Raw genomic sequence first — 19,100 nt, forward strand, 5'->3', positions numbered from 1 at the left:
AATTTGTAAATAATATATCAAAAATAAAATATTAATAAAATTGGGGTGCAACACGAGGACTTCCCAGGAGGTAACCCATCCTAGTACTACTCTCGCCCAAGCACGCTTAACTTCGGAGTTCTGATGGATCCGGTGCATTAGTGCTGGTATGATCGCTCCCGTGTGCTTCTTGTTCGCTTTAATCTTTATGCACTCACTATCTTGCTCCCCTCCATTAATTCTTTCAAACTTGAAAAAACGGTGTATGCAACTTTTCTCCCTTGGTAACCGTGCACAAGCTCCCAGGTGAGTGGAGTTGTTCCTTTCTAGATCTGTCGTTGCCCCGGATAAATGTAGTAATATCGCGGGGCCCACAATGCACGACGAATGCCGAAGGCCTGTTTTGCACCGTTCCCATTTAGTAATGACGGTCGTGCCGCCAATGGTCCGAGTATCCGGCGCGTTGTTTCCAGTTGTCTAGCCGAAACGACATATGGAATTTGCAAATAATATATCAAAAATAAAATATTAATAAAATTGGGGTGCAACACGAGGACTTCCCAGGAGGTCACCCATCCTAATACTACTCTCGCCCAAACACGCTTAACTTCAGAGTTCTGATGGGATCCGGTGCATTAGTGCTGGTATGATCGCTCCCGTTTGCTTCTTGGTCGCTTTAATCTTTATGCACTCACTATCTTGCTCCCCTCCATTAATTCTTTCAGACTTGAAAAAACGGTGTATGCAACTTTTCTCCCTTGCTAACCGTGCACAAGCTCCTAGGTGAGTTGAGTTATTCCTTTATAGATCTGTCGTTGCCCTGGATAAATGTAGTAATATCGCAGAGCCCACAATGCACGACGAATGCCAAAAGCCCGGTTTTGCACCGTTCCCATTTAGTAATGACGGTCGTGCCGCCAATGGTCCTAGTATCCGGCACGTTGTTTCCAGTTGTCTCGCCGAAACGACATATGGAATTTGCAAATAATATATCAAAAATAAAATATTAATAAAATTGGGGTGCAACACGAGGACTTCCCAGCAGGTCACCCATCCTAGTACTACTCTCGCCCAAGCACGCTTAACTTCGGAGTTCTGATGGGATCCGGTGCATTAGTGCTGGTATGATCGCACCAGTTTGCTTTTTGTTCGCTTTAATCTTTATGCACTTACTATCTTGCTCCCCTCCATTAATTCCTTCAGACTTGAACAAACGGTGTATGCAACTTTCCTCCCTTGGTAACCGTGCACAAGCTACCAGGTGAGCGGAGTTATTCCTTTCTAGATCTGTCGCAGCCCCGGATAAATGTAGTAATATCGCGGGGCCGACAATGCACGACGAATGCATAAAGCACGGTTTTGCACCGTTCCCATTCAGTAATGACGGTCGTGCCGCAAATGGTCCGAGTATCCGGCGCTTTGTTTCCAGTTGTCTCGCCGAAACGACACATGGAATTTGCAAATAATATATCAAAAATGAAATATTAATAAAATAGGGGTGCAACACGAGGACTTCCCAGGAGGTCATCCATCCTAATACTGCTCTCGCCCAAGCACGCTTAACTTCAGAGTTCTGATGGGATCCGGTGCATTAGTGCTGGTATGATCGCACCCGTTTGCATCTTGTTCGCAGAAATCTTTTTGCTCTCACTGTTTTGCTCCCCTCCATTAATCCTTTCAGATTTGAAAAAACGGTGTATGCAACTTTCCTTCCTTGGTTACCGTGCACAAGCTCCCAGGTGAGCGGAGTTATTCCTTTGTAGATCTGTCGCTGCCCCGGATAAATGTAGTAATATCGTGGGGACCACAATGCACGACGAATGCCAAAAGCCCGGTTTTGCACCGTTCCCATACAGTAATGACGGTCGTTCCGCAAATGGTCCGAGTATTCGGCGCGTTGTTTCCAGTTGTCTCGCCGAAACGACATATGGAATTTGCAAATAATTTATCAAAAATAAAATATTAATAAAATTGGGGTGCAACACGAGGACTTACCAGGAGGTCACCCATCCTAGTACTACTCTCGCCCAAGCACGCTTAACTTCGGAGTTCTGATGGGATCCGGTGCATTAGTTCTGGTATGGTCGCACCAGTTTCCTTTTTGTTCGCTTTAATCTTTATGCACTCACTATCATGCTCCCCTCCATTAATTCCTTCAGATTTGAAAAAACGGTGTATGCAACTTTCCTCCCTTGGTAACCGTGCACAAGCTCCCAGGTGAGCGGAGTTATTCCATTCTAGATCTGTCGCTGCCCCGGATAAATGTAGTAATATCGCGGGGCCCACAATGCACGACGAATGCATAAAGCCCGGTTTTGCACCGTTCCCATTCAGTAATGACGGTCGTGCCGCAAATGGTCCGAGTATCCGGCGCTTTGTTTCCAGTTGTCTCGCCGAAACGACATATGGAATTTGCAAATAATATATCAAAAATAAAATATTAATAAAATTGGGGTGCAACACAAGGACTTCCCAGGAGGTCACCCATCCTAGTACTGCTCTCGCCCAAGCACGCTTAACTTCAAAGTTCTGATGGGATCCGGTGCATTAATGCTGGTATGATCGCACCCATTTGCATCTTGTTCGCAGAAATTTTTATGCTCTCACTGTCTTGCTCCCCTCCGTTAATCCTTTCAGATTTGAAAAAACGGTGTATGCAACTTTCCTTCCTTGGTTACCGTGCACAAGCTACCAGGTGAGCGGAGTTATTCCTTTATAGATCTGTCGCTGCCTCGGATAAATGTATTAATATCGCGGGGCCCACAATGCACGACGAATGCAAAAAGCCCGGTTTTGCACCGTTCCCATTTAGTAATGACGGTCGTGCCGCCAATGGTCCGAGTATCCGGCGCGTTGTTTCAGTTGTCTCGCCGAAACGACATATGGAATTTGCAAATAATATATCAAAAATAAAATATTAATAAAATTGGGGTGAAACAAGAGGACTTCCCAGGAGGTCACCCATCCTAATACTACTCTCGCCCAAGCACGCTTAATTTCAGAGTTCTGATAGGATCCGGTGCATTAGTGCTGGTATGATCGCCCCCGTTTGCTTCTTGTTCGCTTTAATCTTTATGCACTCACTATCTTGCTCCCCTCCATTAATTCTTTCAGACTTGAAAAAACGGTGTATGCAACTTTCCTCCCTTGGTAACCGTGCACAAGCTCCCAGGTGAGCGGAGTTATTCCATTCTAGATCTGTCGCTGCCCCGGATAAATGTAGTAATATCGCGGGGCCCACAATGCACGACGAATGCATAAAGCCCGGTTTTGCACCGTTCCCATTCAGTAATGACGGTCGTGCCGCAAATGGTCCGAGTATCCGGCGCTTTGTTTCCAGTTGTCTCGCCGAAACGACATATGGAATTTGCAAATAATATATCAAAAATAAAATATTAATAAAATTGGGGTGCAACACGGGGACTTCCCAGGAGGTCACCCATCCTAGTACTGCTCTCGCCCAAGCACGCTTAACTTCAAAGTTCTGATGGGATCCGGTGCATTAATGCTGGTATGATCGCACCCGTTTGCATCTTGTTCGCAGAAATTTTTATGCTCTCACTGTCTTGCTCCCCTCCGTTAATCCTTTCAGATTTGAAAAAACGGTGTATTCAATTTTCCTTCCTTGGTTACCGTGCACAAGCTCCCAGGTGAGCGGAGTTATTCCTTTGTAGATCTGTCGCTGCCCCGGATAAATTTAGTAATATCGTGGGGCCCACAATGCACGACGAATGCCAAAAGACCGGTTTTGCACCGTTCCCATTCAGTAATGACGGTCGTGCCGCAAATGGTCCGAGTATCCGGCACGTTGTTTCCAGTTGTCTCGCCGAAACGACATATGGAATTTGCAAATAAAATATCAAAAATAAAATATTAATAAAATTGGGGTGCAACACGAGGACTTCCCAGGAGGTAACCCATCCTAGTACTACTCTCGCCCAAGCACGCTTAACTTCGGAGTTCTGATGGATCCGGTGCATTAGTGCTGGTATGATCGCTCCCGTGTGCTTCTTGTTCGCTTTAATCTTTATGCACTCACTATCTTGCTCCCCTCCATTAATTCTTTCAGACTTGAAAAAACGGTGTATGCAACTTTTCTCCCTTGGTAACCGTGCACAAGCTCCCAGGTGAGTGGAGTTGTTCCTTTCTAGATCTGTCATTGCCCCGGATAAATGTAGTAATATCGCGGGGCCCACAATGCACGACGAATGCCGAAAGCCTGTTTTGCACCGTTCCCATTTAGTAATGACGGTCGTGCCGCCAATGGTCCGAGTATCCGGCGCGTTGTTTCCAGTTGTCTAGCCGAAACGACATATGGAATTTGCAAATAATATATCAAAAATAAAATATTAATAAAATTGGGGTGCAACACGAGGACTTCCCAGGAGGTCACCCATCCTAATACTACTCTCGCCCAAACACGCTTAACTTCAGAGTTCTGATGGGATCCGGTGCATTAGTGCTGGTATGATCGCTCCCGTTTGCTTCTTGGTCGCTTTAATCTTTATGCACTCACTATCTTGCTCCCCTCCATTAATTCTTTCAGACTTGAAAAAACGGTGTATGCAACTTTTCTCCCTTGGTAACCGTGCACAAGCTCCTAGGTGAGTGGAGTTATTCCTATATAGATCTGTCGTTGCCCCGGATAAATGTAGTAATATCGCAGGGCCCACAATGCACGACGAATGCCAAAAGCCCGGTTTTGCACCGTTCCCATTTAGTAATGACGGTCGTGCCGCCAATGGTCCGAGTATCCGGCACGTTGTTTCCAGTTGTCTCGCCGAAACGACATATGGAATTTGCAAATAATATATCAAAAATAAAATATTAATAAAATTGGGGTGCAACACGAGGACTTCCCAGCAGGTCACCCATCCTAGTACTACTCTCGCCCAAGCACGCTTAACTTCGGAGTTCTGATGGGATCCGGTGCATTAGTGTGGTATGATCGCACCAGTTTGCTTTTTGTTCGCTTTAATCTTTATGCACTTACTATCTTGCTCCCCTCCATTAATTCCTTCAGACTTGAACAAACGGTGTATGCAACTTTCCTCCCTTGGTAACCGTGCACAAGCTCCCAGGTGAGCGGAGTTATTCCTTTCTAGATCTGTCGCAGCCCCGGATAAATGTAGTAATATCGCGGGGCCCACAATGCACGACGAATGCATAAAGCACGGTTTTGCACCGTTCCCATTCAGTAATGACGGTCGTGCCGCAAATGGTCCGAGTATCCGGCGCTTTGTTTCCAGTTGTCTCGCCGAAACGACACATGGAATTTGCAAATAATATATCAAAAATGAAATATTAATAAAATAGGGGTGCAACACGAGGACTTCCCAGGAGGTCACCCATCCTAATACTGCTCTCGCCCAAGCACGCTTAACTTCAGAGTTCTGATGGGATCCGGTGCATTAGTGCTGGTATGATCGCACCCGTTTGCATCTTGTTCGCAGAAATCTTTTTGCTCTCACTGTTTTGCTCCCCTCCATTAATCCTTTCAGATTTGAAAAAACGGTGTATGAAACTTTCCTTCCTTGGTTACCGTGCACAAGCTCCCAGGTGAGCGGAGTTATTCCTTTGTAGATCTGTCGCTGCCCCGGATAAATGTAGTAATATCGTGGGGACCACAATGCACGACGAATGCCAAAAGCCCGGTTTTGCACCGTTCCCATACAGTAATGACGGTCGTTCCGCAAATGGTCCGAGTATTCGGCGCGTTGTTTCCAGTTGTCTCGCCGAAACGACATATGGAATTTGCAAATAATTTATCAAAAATAAAATATTAATAAAATTGGGGTGCAACACGAGGACTTACCAGGAGGTCACCCATCCTAGTACTACTCTCGCCCAAGCACGCTTAACTTCGGAGTTCTGATGGGATCCGGTGCATTAGTTCTGGTATGGTCGCACCAGTTTGCTTTTTGTTCGCTTTAATCTTTATGCACTCACTATCATGCTCCCCTCCATTAATTCCTTCAGATTTGAAAAAACGGTGTATGCAACTTTCCTCCCTTGGTAACCGTGCACAAGCTCCCAGGTGAGCGGAGTTATTCCATTCTAGATCTGTCGCTGCCCCGGATAAATGTAGTAATATCGCGGGGCCCACAATGCACGACGAATGCATAAAGCCCGGTTTTGCACCGTTCTCATTCAGTAATGACGGTCGTGCCGCAAATGGTCCGAGTATCCGGCGCTTTGTTTCCAGTTGTCTCGCCGAAACGACATATGGAATTTGCAAATAATATATCAAAAATAAAATATTAATAAAATTGGGGTGCAACACAAGGACTTCCCAGGAGGTCACCCATCCTAGTACTGCTCTCGCCCAAGCACGCTTAACTTCAAAGTTCTGATGGGATCCGGTGCATTAATGCTGGTATGATCGCACCCATTTGCATCTTGTTCGCAGAAATTTTTATGCTCTCACTGTCTTGCTCCCCTCCGTTAATCCTTTCAGATTTGAAAAAACGGTGTATGCAACTTTCCTTCCTTGGTTACCGTGCACAAGCTACCAGGTGAGCGGAGTTATTCCTTTATAGATCTGTCGCTGCCTCGGATAAATGTATTAATATCGCGGGGCCCACAATGCACGACGAATGCAAAAAGCCCGGTTTTGCACCGTTCCCATTTAGTAATGACGGTCGTGCCGCCAATGGTCCGAGTATCCGGCGCGTTGTTTCAGTTGTCTCGCCGAAACGACATATGGAATTTGCAAATAATATATCAAAAATAAAATATTAATAAAATTGTGGTGAAACAAGAGGACTTCCCAGGAGGTCACCCATCCTAATACTACTCTCGCCCAAGCACGCTTAATTTCAGAGTTCTGATAGGATCCGGTGCATTAGTGCTGGTATGATCGCTCCCGTTTGCTTCTTGTTCGCTTTAATCTTTATGCACTCACTATCTTGCTCCCCTCCATTAATTCTTTCAGACTTGAAAAAACGGTGTATGCAACTTTCCTCCCTTGGTAACCGTGCACAAGCTCTCAGGTGAGCGGAGTTATTCCATTCTAGATCTGTCGCTGCCCCGGATAAATGTAGTAATATCGCGGGGCCCACAATGCACGACGAATGCATAAAGCCCGGTTTTGCACCGTTCCCATTCAGTAATGACGGTCGTGCCGCAAATGGTCCGAGTATCCGGCGCTTTGTTTCCAGTTGTCTCGCCGAAACGACATATGGAATTTGCAAATAATATATCAAAAATAAAATATTAATAAAATTGGGGTGCAACACGGGGACTTCCCAGGAGGTCACCCATCCTAGTACTGCTCTCGCCCAAGCACGCTTAACTTCAAAGTTCTGATGGGATCCGGTGCATTAATGCTGGTATGATCGCACCCGTTTGCATCTTGTTCGCAGAAATTTTTATGCTCTCACTGTCTTGCTCCCCTCCGTTAATCCTTTCAGATTTGAAAAAACGGTGTATTCAATTTTCCTTCCTTGGTTACCGTGCACAAGCTCCCAGGTGAGCGGAGTTATTCCTTTGTAGATCTGTCGCTGCCCCGGATAAATTTAGTAATATCGTGGGGCCCACAATGCACGACGAATGCCAAAAGACCGGTTTTGCACCGTTCCCATTCAGTAATGACGGTCGTGCCACAAATGGTCCGAGTATCCGGCACGTTGTTTCCAGTTGTCTCGCCGAAACGACATATGGAATTTGCAAATAATATATCAAAAATAAAATATTAATAAAATTGGGGTGCAACACGAGGACTTCCCAGGAGGTAACCCATCCTAGTACTACTCTCGCCCAAGCACGCTTAACTTCGGAGTTCTGATGGATCCGGTGCATTAGTGCTGGTATGATCGCTCCCGTTTGCTTCTTGTTCGCTTTAATCTTTATGCACTCACTATCTTGCTCCCCTCCATTAATTCTTTCAGACTTGAAAAAACGGTGTATGCAACTTTTCTCCCTTGGTAACCGTGCACAAGCTCCAAGGTGAGTGGAGTTGTTCCTTTCTAGATCTGTCGTTGCCCCGGATAAATGTAGTAATATCGCGGGGCCCACAATGCACGACGAATGCCGAAAGCCTGTTTTGCACCGTTCCCATTTAGTAATGACGGTCGTGCCGCCAATGGTCCGAGTATCCGGCGCGTTGTTACCAGTTGTCTAGCCGAAACGACATATGGAATTTGCAAATAATATATCAAAAATAAAATATTAATAAAATTGGGGTGCAACACGAGGACTTCCCAGGAGGTCACCCATCCTAATACTACTCTCGCCCAAACACGCTTAACTTCAGAGTTCTGATGGGATCCGGTGCATTAGTGCTGGTATGATCGCTCCCGTTTGCTTCTTGGTCGCTTTAATCTTTATGCACTCACTATCTTGCTCCCCTCCATTAATTCTTTCAGACTTGAAAAAACGGTGTATGCAACTTTTCTCCCTTGGTAACCGTGCACAAGCTCCCAGGTGAGTGGAGTTATTCCTTTATAGATCTGTCGTTGCCCCGGATAAATGTAGTAATATCGCAGGGCCCACAATGCACGACGAATGCCAAAAGCCCGGTTTTGCACCGTTCCCATTTAGTAATGACGGTCGTGCCGCCAATGGTCCGAGTATCCGGCACGTTGTTTCCAGTTCTCTCGCCGAAACGACATATGGAATTTGCAAATAATATATCAAAAATAAAATATTAATAAAATTGGGGTGCAACACGAGGACTTCCCAGCAGGTCACCCATCCTAGTACTACTCTCGCCCAAGCACGCTTAACTTCGGAGTTCTGATGGGATCCGGTGCATTAGTGCTGGTATGATCGCACCAGTTTGCTTTTTGTTCGCTTTAATCTTTATGCACTTACTATCTTGCTCCCCTCCATTAATTCCTTCAGACTTGAACAAACGGTGTATGCAACTTTCCTCCCTTGGTAACCGTGGAAAAGCTCCCAGGTGAGCGGAGTTATTCCATTCTAGATCTGTGGCAGCCCCGGATAAATGTAGTAATATCGCGGGGCCCACAATGCACGACGAATGCATAAAGCCCGGTTTTGCACCGTTCCCATTCAGTAATGACGGTCGTGCCGCAAATGGTCCGAGTATCCGACGCTTTGTTTCCAGTTGTCTCGCCGAAACGACACATGGAATTTGCAAATAATATATCAAAAATAAAATATTAATAAAATTGGGGTGCAACACGAGGACTTCCCAGGAGGTCACCCATCCTAATACTGCTCTCGCCCAAGCACGCTTAACTTCAGAGTTCTGATGGGATGCGGTGCATTAATGCTGGTATGATCGCACCCGTTTGCATCTTGTTCGTAGAAATCTTTATGCTCTCACTGTTTTGCTCCCCTCCATTAATCCTTTCAGATTTGAAAAAACGGTGTATGCAACTTTCCTTCCTTGGTTACCGTGCACAAGCTCCCAGGTGAGCGGAGTTATTCCTTTGTAGATCTGTCGCTGCCCCGGATAAATGTAGTAATATCGTGGGGCCCACAATGCACGACGAATGCCAAAAGCCCGGTTTTGCACCGTTCCCATACAGTAATGACGGTCGTTCCGCAAATGGTCCGAGTATTCGGCGCGTTGTTTCCAGTTGTCTCGCCGAAACGACATATGGAATTTGCAAATAATATATCAAAAATAAAATATTAATAAAATTGGGGTGCAACACGAGGACTTACCAGGAGGTCACCCATCCTAATACTACTCTCGCCCAAGCACGCTTAACTTCGGAGTTCTGATGGGATCCGGTGCATTAGTGCTGGTATGATCGCACCAGTTTGCTTTTTGTTCGCTTTAATCTTTATGCACTCACTATCATGCTCCCCTCCATTAATTCCTTCAGATTTGAAAAAACGGTGTATGCAACTTTCCTCCCTTGGTAACCGTGCACAAGCTCCCAGGTGAGCGGAGTTATTCCATTCTAGATCTGTCGCTGCCCCGGATAAATGTAGTAATATCGCGGGGCCCACAATGCACGACGAATGCATAAAGCCCGGTTTTGCACCGTTCCCATTCAGTAATGACGGTCGTGCCGCAAATGGTCCGAGTATCCGGCGCTTTGTTTCCAGTTGTCTCGCCGAAACGACATATGGAATTTGCAAATAATATATCAAAAATAAAATATTAATAAAATTGGGGTGCAACACGAGGACTTCCCAGGAGGTCACCCATCCTAGTACTGCTCTCGCCCAAGCACGCTTAACTTCAAAGTTCTGATGGGATCCGGTGCATTAATGCTGGTATGATCGCACCCATTTGCATCTTGTTCGCAGAAATTTTTATGCTCTCACTGTCTTGCTCCCCTCCGTTAATCCTTTCAGATTTGAAAAAACGGTGTATGCAACTTTCCTTCCTTGGTTACCGTGCACAAGCTACCAGGTGAGCGGAGTTATTCCTTTATAGATCTGTCGCTGCCCCGGATAAATGTATTAATATCGCGGGGCCCACAATGCACGACGAATGCAAAAAGCCCGGTTTTGCACCGTTCCCATTTAGTAATGACGGTCGTGCCGCCAATGGTCCGAGTATCCGGCGCGTTGTTTCCAGTTGTCTCGCCGAAACGACATATGGAATTTGCAAATAATATATCAAAAATAAAATATTAATAAAATTGGGGTGCAACACGAGGACTTCCCAGGAGGTCACCCATGCTAATACTACTCTCGCCCAAGCACGCTTAACTTCAGAGTTCTGATAGGATCCGGTGCATTAGTGCTGGTATGATCGCTCCCGTTTGCTTCTTGTTCGCTTTAATCTTTATGCACTTACTATCTTGCTCCCCTCCATTAATTCTTTCAGACTTGAAAAAACGGTGTATGCAACTTTCCTCCCTTGGTAACCGTGCACAAGCTCCCAGGTGAGCGGAGTTATTCCATTCTAGATCTGTCGCTGCCCCGGATAAATGTAGAAATATCGCGGGGCCCACAATGCACGACGAATGCATAAAGCCCGGTTTTGCACCGTTCCCATTCAGTAATGACGGTCGTGCCGCAAATGGTCCGAGTATCCGGCGCTTTGTTTCCAGTTGTCTCGCCGAAACGACATATGGAATTTGCAAATAATATATCAAAAATAAAATATTAATAAAATTGGGGTGCAACACGGGGACTTCCCAGGAGGTCACCCATCCTAGTACTGCTCTCGCCCAAGCACGCTTAACTTCAAAGTTCTGATGGGATCCGGTGCATTAATGCTGGTATGATCGCACCCATTTGCATCTTGTTCGCAGAAATTTTTATGCTCTCACTGTCTTGCTCCCCTCCGTTAATCCTTTCAGATTTGAAAAAACGGTGTATTCAACTTTCCTTCCTTGGTTACCGTGCACAAGCTCCCAGGTGAGCGGAGTTATTCCTTTGTAGATCTGTCGCTGCCCCGGATAAATGTAGTAATATCGTGGGGCCCACAATGCACGACGAATGCCAAAAGCCCGGTTTTGCACCGTTCCCATTCAGTAATGACAGTCGTTCCGCAAATGGTCCGAGTATCCGGCACGTTGTTTCCAGTTGTCTCGCCGAAACGACATATGGAATTTGCAAATAATATATCAAAAATAAAATATTAATAAAATTGGGGTGCAACACGAGGACTTCCCAGGAGGTAACCCATCCTAGTACTACTCTCGCCCAAGCACGCATAACTTCGGAGTTCTATTGGATCCGGTGCATTAGTGCTGGTATGATCGCTCCCGTTTGCTTCTTGTTCGCTTTAATCTTTATGCACTCACTATCTTGCTCCCCTCCATTAATTCTTTCAGACTTGAAAAAACGGTGTATGCAACTTTTCTCCCTTGGTAACCGTGCACAAGCTCCCTGGTGAGTGGAGTTATTCCTTTCTAGATCTGTCGTTGCCCCGGATAAATGTAGTAATATCGCGGGGCCCACAATGCACGATGAATGCCGAAAGCCTGTTTTGCACCGTTCCCATTTAGTAATGACGGTCGTGCCGCCAATGGTCCGAGTATCCGGCGCGTTGTTTCCAGTTGTCTCGCCGAAACGACATATGGAATTTGCAAATAATATATCAAAAATAAAATATTAATAAAATTGGGGTGCAACACGAGGACTTCCCAGGAGGTCACCCATCCTAATAATACTCTCGCCCAAACACGCTTAACTTCAGAGTTCTGATGGGATCCGGTGCATTAGTGCTGGTATGATCGCTCCCGTTTGCTTCTTGGTCGCTTTAAATTTTATGCACTCACTATCTTGCTCCCCTCCATTAATTCTTTCAGACTTGAAAAAACGGTGTATGCAACTTTCCTCCCTTGGTGACCGTGCACAAGCTCCCAGGTGAGTGGAGTTATTCCTTTATAGATCTGTCGTTGCCCCGGATAAATGTAGTAATATCGCGGGGCCCACAATGCACGACGAATGCCAAAAGCCCGGTTTTGCACCGTTCCCATTTAGTAATGACGGTCGTGCCGCCAAGGGTCCGAGTATCCGGCACGTTGTTTCCAGTTGTCTCGCCGAAATGACATATGGAATTTGCAAATAATATATCAAAAATAAAATATTAATAAAATTGGGGTGCAACACGAGGACTTCCCAGCAGGTCACCCATCCTAGTACTACTCTCGCCCAAGCACGCTTAACTTCGGAGTTCTGATGGATCCGGTGCATTAGTGCTGGTATGATCGCTCCCGTTTGCTTCTTGTTCGCTTTAATCTTTATGCACTCACTATCTTGCTCCCCTCCATTAATTCTTTCAGACTTCAAAAAACGGTGTATGCAACTTTTCTCCCTTGGTAACCGTGCACAAACTCGCAGGTGAGTGGAGTTATTCCTTTCTAGATCTGTCGTTGCCCCGGATAAATGTAGCAATATCGCGGGGCACACAATGCACGACGAATGCCAAAAGCCCGGTTTTGCACCGTTCCCATTCAGTAATGACGGTCGTTCCGCAAATGGTCCGAGTATCCGGCACGTTGTTTCCTGTTGTCTCGCCGAAACGACATATGGAATTTGCAAATTGTATATCAAAAATAAAATATTAATAAAATTGGGGCGCAACACGAGGACTTCCCAGGAGGTCACCCATCCTAGTACTACTCTCGCCCAAGCACGCTTAACTTTGGACTTATGATGGGATCCGGTGCATTAGTGCTGGTATGATCACACCCGTTTGCTTCTTGTTCGCTTTAATCTTTATGCACTCACTCTCTTGCTCCCCTCCATTAATTCTTTCAGACTTCAAAAAACGGTGTATGCAACTTTCCTCCCTTGGTAACCGTGCACAAGCTCCCAGGTGAGCGGAGTTATTCCTTTCTAAATCTGTCGCTGCCCCGGATAAATGTAGTAATATCGCAAGGCCCACAATGCACGACGAATGCCAAAAGACCGGTTTTGCACCGTTCTCATTCAGTAATGACGGTTGTGCCGCAAATGGTCCGAGTATCCGGCACGTTATTTCCAGTTGTCTCGCCGAAACGACATATGGAATTTGCAAATAGTATATCAAAAATAAAATATTAATAAAATTGGGGTGCAACACGAGGACTTCCGAGGAGGTCACCCATCCTAGTACAACTCTCGCCCAAGCACGCTTAACTTCGGAGTTCTGATGGGATCCGGTGCATTAGTGCTGGTATGATCGCACCCATTTGCTTCTTGCTCGCATAAAGTTTATGCACTCACTATTTTGCTCCGCTCCATTAATTCTTTCAGACTTCAAAAAATGGTGTATGCAACTTATCTCCCTTCGTAACCGTGCACAAGCTCCCACGTGAGCGGAGTTATTCATTTCCAGATCTGCCGCAGCCTCGGACAGTTGCAATACTATCGCGGGGCCCACAATGCATGACGAACGCCCAAAGCCCGGTTTTGCACGGTTCCTATTCAGTAATGACGATCGTGACGCAAATGGTCCGAGTATCCGGCGCATTGTTTCCAGTTGTCTCACCGAAACGACATATGGAATTTGCAAATAGTATATCAAAATTAAAATATTAATAAAATTGGGGTGCAACACGAGGACTTCCCAAGAGGTGACCAATCTTAGTAGTACTCTCGCCCAAGCACGCTTAACTTCAAAGTTCTGATGGGATCCGGTGCATTAGTGCTGGTATGAACGCACCCATTTGCTTCTTGCTCGCTTAAATCTTTATGCACTCACTATCTTGTTCCCCTCCATTAATTCTTTCAGATTTTAAAAAATGGTGTATGCAACTTTCCTCCCTTGGTAACCGTGCACAAGCTCCCACGTGAGCGGAGTTATTCTTTTCCAGATCTGCCACAGCTCCAGATCGATGCAATATTATCATGGGGCCCACAATGCACGATGAATGCCAAAAGCCCGGTTTTGCACCGTTGATGAACTTACAATTTATCTATAATTTTTGAGGACTTTAGCATGGATTTTTATGCCGGTTTTATTAATTTTTGCCTTAATTTAGCTTAATGCTAAGAATAGGTTCAGGGATAATCAATCCAAGAGAATGAAGGAAAAAGGCAAGAAAAGAAGGTTCAAAAAGACCAATTTCAGTCCAGCCCGGTCGTGGAAGCAAGAGAGAGCACTTCGGCCCAAAAAGAGCAAGTGAATTCCTTGAGAAAACCCCAGAAAATAAAGCCTAGCTATGAGGAGAATTCGGCCCAGCAAGGAAGGCCCATTTTTAGCCCAAATAACAGCCTAGAGTGTAGCCCACATGAGCTCAAAAGCAAGCTAAGTTGTAGCCCAAATAGCAGCCCAAAGGGAGCTAGGGGCGGCAACTTCTAGGAGTTTCTTGAAGAGAAGGAGGGAGCACTCTAGAAGGTTCATGAGGGGTGTAATACACCCCATTCTAGAGGCTTCAAGAAGGGGCAAGAGCCCCTTGAAAAACTATATAAGGAGGCCTCTAGGAGGGGAGAAAGTTGTTCAATTGCTTGAGAGAAAGGCTCTCCCACTCTTAGAGGTTCAGCCACCTTGAGAGAAGAGAAGAGAAGAAGGCTAGGCGCAAGGAAGAAGAAGAAGAAGGGCTGAAGGAAGTTCAAGACAAGCAAGCTAGAAGAAGAAGGTGAGTTCAAATTGAGGGATTGTGATTCAAAGATTTTTTGTAATAAATCATTTGTAGTTTCATTCTCTTTTGATTTGAATTCAGTTTCTTAGTTATATGTTCTTTCTTCTTTCTCCTTGTTTCCATTCTTCCTTGATGTATTTCAGCTTGTAAAATTTCAGTTCAGCAATCTAATTCTTTTTGATTCATTCAAATGATCATGCATTGTACTTGAAGTTTCTTGAATAAGGGTGTGATTGCAGATCAATTCGGCCAACTAACCTTCAAAACTCAGATCTGAATTCTCAGATCTGAGATTGCAAGATCTGAATTGCTTGAAAGAGAATTCAGATCTGCAAATTTCAGATTGGGCGAATTAATCTACAGCTTGGAATTCCTAGAGTGCTTGAGAGAGACTCTAGGAATTCAGATCTACTATTCAAGAACTGAATTGAGTGCAAGGTTAGAGATAACTTGCACAATTCAGTTGGTGATCAATTCAGATTTGAATTGATGCCTTAGAAGTGTTTGAAGAAATGCATGCATGGGGATTAGATTCTTGCTAGAGATAGAAGAACCGTCACTCATGCATAGGATGAACATGCGCTTGAGAGAGGCTGTTCATGACCTTGGGGTTTCACCAAACCAAGGCTCAATCATGATTCATTCGAATGATCCAAATTGATAGATTGCTGAATTCTGAGATTGACATTTACTGCTTACTCTTCTAACCTGAATTGAAGGCAATTGGACCAATGATTTAGATAGATTTTAAATTAGGATTTCTTAGCTTTCATTAGAGTTTTGATTTATTTGTTGATCAGATAAGAAGTATTCAATTTAGTATTGGTAATTGTTTCCTAAATCCTCGTGGGAACGATACTTCACTCACTACTTTATTACTTGAACGGCTAGTGCACTTGCTAGTGTCACAATGAGCTACACATCAACCGTTCCCATTCAGTAATGACGATCGTGCCGCAAATGGTCCGAGTATTCGGCGCGTTGTTTCCAGTTGTCTCGCCGAAACGACATATGGAATTTGCAAATAGTATATCAAAAATAAAATATTAATAAGATTGGGGTGCAACACGAAGACTTCCCAGGAGGTCATCCATCCTAATACTACTCTCGCCCAAGCACGCTTAACTTCGGAGTTCTGATGGGATCCGGTGCATTAGTGCTGGTTTGATCGCACCCATTTGCTTCTTGCTCGCTTAAAGTTTATGCACTCACTATTTTGCTCCCCACCATTAATTCTTTCAGACTTGAAAAAATGGTGTATGCAATTTTCCTCCCTTGGTAACCGTGCACAAGCTCCCACGTGAGCGGAGTTATTCATTTCCAGATCTGCCACAGCCCCGGATAGATGCAATAATATCACGGGGCCCACAATGCATGACGAACGCCCAAAGCCCGGTTTTGCACGGTTCTTATTCAGTAATGACGATCGTGCTGCAAATGGTCCGAGTATCCGGTGCGTTGTTTCCAGTAGTCTCACCGAAACGACATATAGAATTTGCAAATAGTATATTAAAAATAAAATATTAATAAAATTGGGGTGCAACACGAGGAGTTCCCAAGAGGTCACCAATCTTCGTACTATTCTCGCCCAAGCACGCTTAACTTCAATGTTCTGAAGGGATCCGGTTCATTATTGCTGGTATGAACGCACCCGTTTCCTTCTTGCTCGCTTAAATCTTTATGCACTCACTATTTTGCTCTTCTCCATTAATTCTTTCAGATTTGAAAAAATGGTGTATGCAACTTTCATCCCTTGGTAACCATGCACAAGTTTCCACGTGAGCGGAGTTATTCCTTTCCAGATCTGCCGCAGCCCCGGACGATGCAATACTATCGCGAGGCCCACAATGCACGACGAATGCCAAAAGGCCGGTTTTACACCGTTCCCATTCAGTAATGATGATTGTGCCGCAAATGGTCCGAGTATCTGGCGTGTTGTTTCTAGTTGTCTTGCCGAATCGACATATGGAATTAGCAAATAGTATATCAAAAATAAAATATTAATAAGATTGGGGTGCAACACGTGGACTTCCCAGGAGGTCATCCATCCTAATACTACTCTCGCCCAAGCATGCTTAACTTCGGAGTTCTGATGCGATCCGGTGCATTAGTGCTGGTATGATCGCACCCATGTGCTTCTTGCTCACTTAAATTTTTTGCACTCACTATTTTGTTCCCCACCATTAATTCTTTCAGACTTGAAAAAACGGTGTATGCAATTTTCCTCCCTTGGTAACCGTGCACAAGCTCCCACGTGAGCGGAGTTATTCATTTCCAGATCTGCCACAGCCCCGGATAGATGCAATAATATCACGGGGCCCACAATGCATGACGAACGCCCAAAGCCCGGTTTTGCACGGTTCCTATTCAGTAATGACGATCGTGCCGCAAATGGTCCGAGTATCCGGCGCGTTGTTTCCAGTAGTCTCACCGAAACGACATATGGAATTTGCAAATAGTATATCAAAAATAAAATATTAATAAAATTGGGGTGCAACACGAGGACTTCCCAAGAAGTCACCAATCTTCGTACTATTCTCGCCCAAGCACGCTTAACTTCAAAGTTCTGATGGTTTCCGGTGCATTAGTGCTTGTATGAACGCACCCGTTTGCTTCTTGCTCGCTTAAATCTTTATGCACTCACTATTTTGCTCTTCTCCATTAATTCTTTCAGATTTGAAAAAATGGTGTATGCAACTTTCCTCCCTTGGTAACCGTGCACAAGTTTCCACGTGAGCGGAGTTATTCCTTTCCAGATATGCCGCAGCCCCGGACGATGCAATACTATCGCGGGGCCCACAGTGCACGACGAATGCCAAAAGACCGGTTTTACACCGTTCCCATTCAGTAATGATGATCGTGCCGCAAATGGTCCGAGTATCCAGCGCGTTGTTTCCAGTTGTCTCGCCGAAACGAAATATGGAATTTGCAATTAGTATATCAAAAATAAAATATTAATAAAATTGGGGTGCAACACGGGGACTTCCCAGGAGGTCACCAATTCTAGTAGTACTCTCGCCCAAGCACGCTTAACTTCGGAGTTCTGATGGGATCCGGTGCATTAGTGCTGGTATGATCGCACCCGTTTGTTTCTTGCTCGCGTAAATCTTTATGCACTCACTATCTTGCTCCCCTCCATTAATTTTTTCACACTTTAAAAAATGGTGTATGCAACTATCCTCCCTTGGTAACCGTGCACAAGCTCCCACGTGAGCGGAGTTATTCTTTTCCAGATCTGCCGCAGCTCCGGATAGATGCAATATTATCATGGGGCCCACAATGCACGACGAATGCCAAAAGCCCGGTTTTGCACCGTTCCCATTCAGTAATGACGATCGTGCCGCAAATGCTCCGAGTATCCGGCGTGTTGTTTCCAGTTGCCTCGCCGAAACGACATATGGAATTTGCAAATAGTATATCAAAAATAAATAATTAATAAAATTGGGGTGCAACATGAGGACTTCTAGGAGGTCACCAATCTTAGTACTAATCTCGCCAAGAACGCTTAACTACGGAGTTCAAATGGGATCCGATGCATTAGTGCTGGTATGATCGCACCCATTTGCTTTTTGCTCGCTTAAATCTTTATGCACTCACTATCTTGCTCCCCTCCATTAATTCTTTCAGAATAGAAAAAACGGTGTATGCAACTTTCCTCCCTTGGTAACCGTGCACAAGCTCCCACGTGAGCGGAGTTATTCCTTTCCAGATCTGCCGCAGCCCCGGATAGATGCAATAATATCGCAGGGCCCACAATGCACGACGAATGCCAAAAGCCCGGTTTTGCACCGTTCCCATTCAGTAATGACAATCGTGCCGCAAATGGTCCGAGTATCCGGCGTGTTCTTTCTAGTTGTCTCGCGGAAACGACATATGGAATTTGCAAATAGTATATCAAAAATAAAATATTAATAAAATTGGGGTGCAACATGAGGACTACCTGGGAGGTAACCAATCTTAGTACTACTCTCGCCTAGAACGCTTAACTTCGGAGTTCAAATGGGATCCGATGCATTAGTGCTGGTTTGATCGCACCCATTTGCTTCTTGCCCGCTTAAATCTTTATGCACTCACTATCTTGCTCCCGTCCATTAATTCTTTCGGACTTGAAAAAACGGTGTATGCAACTTTCCTCCCTTGGTAACCGTGCACAAGCTTCCACGTGAAAGGAGT

The 19,100-nt window shown here is 45.1% G+C and overlaps 24 non-coding genes and 12 pseudogenes across 24 annotated transcripts; all 36 read right to left on the reverse strand.

The window, feature by feature from the left end:
- Nucleotides 1–42: 42 nt before the first annotated feature.
- LOC148860472 (5S ribosomal RNA) lies at nt 43–160 on the reverse strand. The gene has a single exon (XR_016097986.1). It is a non-coding gene; the product is annotated as a 5S ribosomal RNA (ribosomal RNA).
- A 358-nt stretch (nt 161–518) lies between these two features.
- Nucleotides 519–637, reverse strand: LOC148860473 (5S ribosomal RNA). The gene has a single exon (XR_016097685.1). It is a non-coding gene; the product is annotated as a 5S ribosomal RNA (ribosomal RNA).
- A 359-nt stretch (nt 638–996) lies between these two features.
- On the reverse strand, nt 997–1,115 carry LOC148860474 (5S ribosomal RNA). Its single transcript, XR_016096533.1, has one exon. It is a non-coding gene; the product is annotated as a 5S ribosomal RNA (ribosomal RNA).
- A 359-nt stretch (nt 1,116–1,474) lies between these two features.
- LOC148860475 (5S ribosomal RNA) lies at nt 1,475–1,593 on the reverse strand. Its single transcript, XR_016097353.1, has one exon. It is a non-coding gene; the product is annotated as a 5S ribosomal RNA (ribosomal RNA).
- Nucleotides 1,594–1,952: 359 nt separating this feature from the next.
- LOC148860476 (5S ribosomal RNA) lies at nt 1,953–2,071 on the reverse strand. The gene has a single exon (XR_016097516.1). It is a non-coding gene; the product is annotated as a 5S ribosomal RNA (ribosomal RNA).
- A 359-nt stretch (nt 2,072–2,430) lies between these two features.
- On the reverse strand, nt 2,431–2,549 carry LOC148860477 (5S ribosomal RNA). The gene has a single exon (XR_016097507.1). It is a non-coding gene; the product is annotated as a 5S ribosomal RNA (ribosomal RNA).
- A 358-nt stretch (nt 2,550–2,907) lies between these two features.
- Nucleotides 2,908–3,026, reverse strand: LOC148860478 (5S ribosomal RNA; annotated as a pseudogene).
- Nucleotides 3,027–3,385: 359 nt separating this feature from the next.
- On the reverse strand, nt 3,386–3,504 carry LOC148860479 (5S ribosomal RNA). The gene has a single exon (XR_016097270.1). It is a non-coding gene; the product is annotated as a 5S ribosomal RNA (ribosomal RNA).
- A 359-nt stretch (nt 3,505–3,863) lies between these two features.
- On the reverse strand, nt 3,864–3,981 carry LOC148860480 (5S ribosomal RNA). Its single transcript, XR_016097987.1, has one exon. It is a non-coding gene; the product is annotated as a 5S ribosomal RNA (ribosomal RNA).
- A 358-nt stretch (nt 3,982–4,339) lies between these two features.
- On the reverse strand, nt 4,340–4,458 carry LOC148860481 (5S ribosomal RNA). Its single transcript, XR_016097686.1, has one exon. It is a non-coding gene; the product is annotated as a 5S ribosomal RNA (ribosomal RNA).
- A 359-nt stretch (nt 4,459–4,817) lies between these two features.
- LOC148860482 (5S ribosomal RNA) lies at nt 4,818–4,935 on the reverse strand (annotated as a pseudogene).
- A 359-nt stretch (nt 4,936–5,294) lies between these two features.
- Nucleotides 5,295–5,413, reverse strand: LOC148860483 (5S ribosomal RNA). The gene has a single exon (XR_016096776.1). It is a non-coding gene; the product is annotated as a 5S ribosomal RNA (ribosomal RNA).
- Nucleotides 5,414–5,772: 359 nt separating this feature from the next.
- Nucleotides 5,773–5,891, reverse strand: LOC148860484 (5S ribosomal RNA). Its single transcript, XR_016097517.1, has one exon. It is a non-coding gene; the product is annotated as a 5S ribosomal RNA (ribosomal RNA).
- A 359-nt stretch (nt 5,892–6,250) lies between these two features.
- On the reverse strand, nt 6,251–6,369 carry LOC148860485 (5S ribosomal RNA). Its single transcript, XR_016097508.1, has one exon. It is a non-coding gene; the product is annotated as a 5S ribosomal RNA (ribosomal RNA).
- A 358-nt stretch (nt 6,370–6,727) lies between these two features.
- Nucleotides 6,728–6,846, reverse strand: LOC148860486 (5S ribosomal RNA; annotated as a pseudogene).
- A 359-nt stretch (nt 6,847–7,205) lies between these two features.
- Nucleotides 7,206–7,324, reverse strand: LOC148860487 (5S ribosomal RNA). Its single transcript, XR_016097272.1, has one exon. It is a non-coding gene; the product is annotated as a 5S ribosomal RNA (ribosomal RNA).
- Nucleotides 7,325–7,683: 359 nt separating this feature from the next.
- On the reverse strand, nt 7,684–7,801 carry LOC148860488 (5S ribosomal RNA). The gene has a single exon (XR_016097988.1). It is a non-coding gene; the product is annotated as a 5S ribosomal RNA (ribosomal RNA).
- Nucleotides 7,802–8,159: 358 nt separating this feature from the next.
- Nucleotides 8,160–8,278, reverse strand: LOC148860489 (5S ribosomal RNA). Its single transcript, XR_016097687.1, has one exon. It is a non-coding gene; the product is annotated as a 5S ribosomal RNA (ribosomal RNA).
- Nucleotides 8,279–8,637: 359 nt separating this feature from the next.
- Nucleotides 8,638–8,756, reverse strand: LOC148860490 (5S ribosomal RNA). Its single transcript, XR_016096534.1, has one exon. It is a non-coding gene; the product is annotated as a 5S ribosomal RNA (ribosomal RNA).
- A 359-nt stretch (nt 8,757–9,115) lies between these two features.
- LOC148860491 (5S ribosomal RNA) lies at nt 9,116–9,234 on the reverse strand (annotated as a pseudogene).
- Nucleotides 9,235–9,593: 359 nt separating this feature from the next.
- On the reverse strand, nt 9,594–9,712 carry LOC148860492 (5S ribosomal RNA). The gene has a single exon (XR_016096814.1). It is a non-coding gene; the product is annotated as a 5S ribosomal RNA (ribosomal RNA).
- Nucleotides 9,713–10,071: 359 nt separating this feature from the next.
- On the reverse strand, nt 10,072–10,190 carry LOC148860493 (5S ribosomal RNA). The gene has a single exon (XR_016097157.1). It is a non-coding gene; the product is annotated as a 5S ribosomal RNA (ribosomal RNA).
- Nucleotides 10,191–10,549: 359 nt separating this feature from the next.
- On the reverse strand, nt 10,550–10,668 carry LOC148860494 (5S ribosomal RNA; annotated as a pseudogene).
- A 359-nt stretch (nt 10,669–11,027) lies between these two features.
- On the reverse strand, nt 11,028–11,146 carry LOC148860495 (5S ribosomal RNA). The gene has a single exon (XR_016097273.1). It is a non-coding gene; the product is annotated as a 5S ribosomal RNA (ribosomal RNA).
- Nucleotides 11,147–11,505: 359 nt separating this feature from the next.
- Nucleotides 11,506–11,623, reverse strand: LOC148860496 (5S ribosomal RNA; annotated as a pseudogene).
- Nucleotides 11,624–11,981: 358 nt separating this feature from the next.
- LOC148860497 (5S ribosomal RNA) lies at nt 11,982–12,100 on the reverse strand (annotated as a pseudogene).
- A 359-nt stretch (nt 12,101–12,459) lies between these two features.
- Nucleotides 12,460–12,577, reverse strand: LOC148860498 (5S ribosomal RNA). The gene has a single exon (XR_016098148.1). It is a non-coding gene; the product is annotated as a 5S ribosomal RNA (ribosomal RNA).
- Nucleotides 12,578–12,936: 359 nt separating this feature from the next.
- On the reverse strand, nt 12,937–13,055 carry LOC148860499 (5S ribosomal RNA; annotated as a pseudogene).
- A 359-nt stretch (nt 13,056–13,414) lies between these two features.
- LOC148860500 (5S ribosomal RNA) lies at nt 13,415–13,533 on the reverse strand. The gene has a single exon (XR_016096756.1). It is a non-coding gene; the product is annotated as a 5S ribosomal RNA (ribosomal RNA).
- Nucleotides 13,534–13,891: 358 nt separating this feature from the next.
- LOC148860501 (5S ribosomal RNA) lies at nt 13,892–14,010 on the reverse strand (annotated as a pseudogene).
- Nucleotides 14,011–15,984: 1,974 nt separating this feature from the next.
- On the reverse strand, nt 15,985–16,103 carry LOC148860502 (5S ribosomal RNA). The gene has a single exon (XR_016097648.1). It is a non-coding gene; the product is annotated as a 5S ribosomal RNA (ribosomal RNA).
- A 358-nt stretch (nt 16,104–16,461) lies between these two features.
- LOC148860503 (5S ribosomal RNA) lies at nt 16,462–16,580 on the reverse strand (annotated as a pseudogene).
- A 358-nt stretch (nt 16,581–16,938) lies between these two features.
- LOC148860504 (5S ribosomal RNA) lies at nt 16,939–17,057 on the reverse strand. The gene has a single exon (XR_016097856.1). It is a non-coding gene; the product is annotated as a 5S ribosomal RNA (ribosomal RNA).
- Nucleotides 17,058–17,415: 358 nt separating this feature from the next.
- Nucleotides 17,416–17,534, reverse strand: LOC148860505 (5S ribosomal RNA; annotated as a pseudogene).
- A 358-nt stretch (nt 17,535–17,892) lies between these two features.
- On the reverse strand, nt 17,893–18,011 carry LOC148860506 (5S ribosomal RNA). The gene has a single exon (XR_016097955.1). It is a non-coding gene; the product is annotated as a 5S ribosomal RNA (ribosomal RNA).
- A 359-nt stretch (nt 18,012–18,370) lies between these two features.
- On the reverse strand, nt 18,371–18,487 carry LOC148860507 (5S ribosomal RNA; annotated as a pseudogene).
- Nucleotides 18,488–19,100: the final 613 nt, after the last annotated feature.

This window comes from Nelumbo lutea, chromosome 4 (assembly GCF_056320005.1).
Source record: "Nelumbo lutea isolate HS-2025 chromosome 4, American lotus-T2T, whole genome shotgun sequence".
Classification (NCBI taxonomy): Eukaryota; Viridiplantae; Streptophyta; class Magnoliopsida; order Proteales; family Nelumbonaceae; genus Nelumbo; species Nelumbo lutea.